The following is a 3,276-nucleotide window of genomic DNA, read 5'->3' on the forward strand; positions in this document are numbered from 1 at the left end:
ACACACACACATATACAATCTCACTCACACACATAAACACATGCACATTCACACACATGCACACACTCACACACAACACACACACACACATACACACACAATCACACTCACACACCAAAACATGCCTCCCACAAGCAGCACACACAGTCACACTCACACACATAAACACGTACACACACTCACACAAACGCACACACAATCACCCTTACATTAACACACACACGCACACAATCACACACACACAATCACACTCACACACATAAACACACACACACACACACACACACCAAAACATACACACACTCTCTCACAGACACAATTACGCTAACACATCAAAACATGCACACACACAATCACAAACATACACACAATAACCACAATCACACTCACACACCAAAACATGCACACACAATCACACGCACACTCCACAGAGCACGCACACAGTCACACTCACACACATAAACACGCACACACTCACACAAGCACACACACAATCACACACACACACAATCACCCTTGCATTAACACACACACACACACAATCACACTCACACACATGCTTACATAAACACACACACACACACACAATCACCACTTGGTTATTAAAACACACTGCCCTTACACACTCAAACAAAGGCAATCACACTCACAAACATAAGCACACACAAACAAACAGACACACACACACACACACCAAAACATACACACACTCTCTCACAGACACAATTACGCTAACACATCAAAACATGCACACACAATCACAAACATGCACACAATCACGCACACACAAAATCGCACTCACACAAATGTGCACACACAATCACACGCACACTCACACAAACACGCACACACAATCACACGCACACTCACACAAACACGCACACACAATCACATAAACACACACACAATCACATTTACAAAATCACACCCACACACACATAAACGTACGCAAACACACACACACACACATACACATTAACACACTCACACACAATCATATTCACACACACAAACAAAAAAACACACATTCAGACACACATTCACACTCACAAACACACACACTCAAACATACATATACAATCTCACTCACACACATAAACACACATACAATGATATACACACACACACACACAATCACACATTTAAACACACACTCACACATTTAAACACGCACACACTCACACAAACGCACACACACAATCACCCTTGCACATTAACACACACACACACGCACACAATCACACACACACAATCACACTCACACACATAAACACACACACACTCACACAATCACCCTTGCTTATTAAACACACGCACACTCAAACAAACAATCACACTCACAAACATAAGCACACACACACACACACACACCAAAACATACACACACTCTCTCTCACAGACACAATTACGCTAACACATCAAAACATGCACACACAATCACAAACATGCACACAATCACGCACACAAAATCGCACTCACACAAACGTGCACACACAATCACATTCAGACACACGATACAATCACACTCACACACAATCACACGCACACTCACCAAACACGCACACAATCACACACACACATAAACACACACACAATCACATTTACACAAATCACACACACACACACATAAACGTACGCAAACACACACACACACACACACATTCACACACACAATCACACATACACATTAACACACTCACACACAATCATATTCACACACAAACAAAAAAACACATCAACACACACTCTCACACTCACAAACACACACACTCAAACATTTTCATTAATTAGATTTGATCCAAAATATTTACTAATTAATCAAACTTGTGATCAATAGATTTTAAATGATCAGAATTTTTTATCAAGTAAAAATCTCAAATGTTTTGTGATGTTTCTTAAATATTAGAGTTTGTTGCTTCTAATACTTTTGATGAATTAAAAACAGTCACAGACATTTTCATTACTTTCTGATATTTTCTTCAGTTTAAAATTGTAATTGATTAATTTATAAAATACATAATCAACAAGAATGATAAGTTTGAACCTTAAATATATGAAATAAACAGCAGAGCAACAGGTGAACGTCCCTGTGCTGACCACAGTGTGTCCACACAGTAATAAACACAGCAGAGAATTACACCTTAGATCAGATTCACCCAAACACAGAGTCAAAGCCAGAAGACATTTAGATACTGTAGAGCTGAAAAAGACATTTAACTTCTGACCTGATCAGCAGAAAATAATAAAGATCAACAACTGTGAATTAGTTGTTATCAGTAAACTCTGTGGAAGGATGTGTTGTGGGTCAGAGAAGAAGTCATGAAACTCAGGAGCAGATCAGGGGCTGATCCAGGAACAGCTTGTATCTCTTTGGGCTTTTCAACGTTTTCCTTGATCTTCAGAGAGTGTGTGTCTGTGTGCGTGAGTGTGTGTGTGTGTGTGTGTGTGTGTGTGTGTGTGTGTGTGTGTGTGTGTGTGTGTGTGTGTGTGTGTGGTGTGTGTGTGAGTGTGTGTCTGTGTGTGAGTGTGTTTGTGTGTGTGAGAGAGTGTTGTGTGTGTGTTTATATGAGAATGTGTGTGTTTGTGTGTGTGTAGTGTGTGTCTGTTTGTGAGTTTGTGTTTGTGTGTGTGTATGTGAGTATGTGTGTGTTTGTGTGTGTGTGTGTGTGTGTGTGTGTGTGTTGTGTCTGTGTGCGTGGTGTGTGTGAGAGAGTGTGTGAGTGTGTTGTGTCTGGGTGTGTGTGTGCGTGAGTTTGTGTCTGTGTGCGTGAGTTGTGTGTGAGAGAGAGAGTGTGTGTGTGTGAGTGTGTTTGTGTCTGGGTGCGTAGAGTGTGTGTGTGTGTGTTTATATGAGAATGTGTGTGTTTGTGTGTGTGTAGTGTGTCTGTTTGTGAGTTTGTGTGTGAATGTGTGTTTGTGTGTGTGTATGTGGTATGTGTGTGTTGTGTGTGTGTGTGTGTGTGTGTGAGTTTGTGTCTGTGTGCGTGAGATTTGTGAGAGAGAGTGTGTGTGTGTGAGTGTGTTTGTGTCTGGGTGCGTGAGAGTGTGTGTGTGTGTGTGTGTGTGAGTTTGTGTCTGTGTGCGTGAGATTGTGTGTGAGAGAGAGTGTGTGTGTGTGAGTGTGTTTGTGTCTGGGTGCGTGAGAGTGTGTGTGTGTGTGTTTATATGAGAATGTGTGTGTTTGTGTGTGTGAGAGAGAGTGTGTGTGTGTGTGTGTTTATATGAGAATGTGTGTGTTTGTGTGTGTGTAAGTGTCTCTCTCTGTGTGTTTGTGTG

This window comes from Hippoglossus stenolepis, chromosome 15 (genome assembly GCF_022539355.2).
Source record: "Hippoglossus stenolepis isolate QCI-W04-F060 chromosome 15, HSTE1.2, whole genome shotgun sequence".
NCBI classification, from domain to species: domain Eukaryota; kingdom Metazoa; phylum Chordata; class Actinopteri; order Pleuronectiformes; family Pleuronectidae; genus Hippoglossus; species Hippoglossus stenolepis.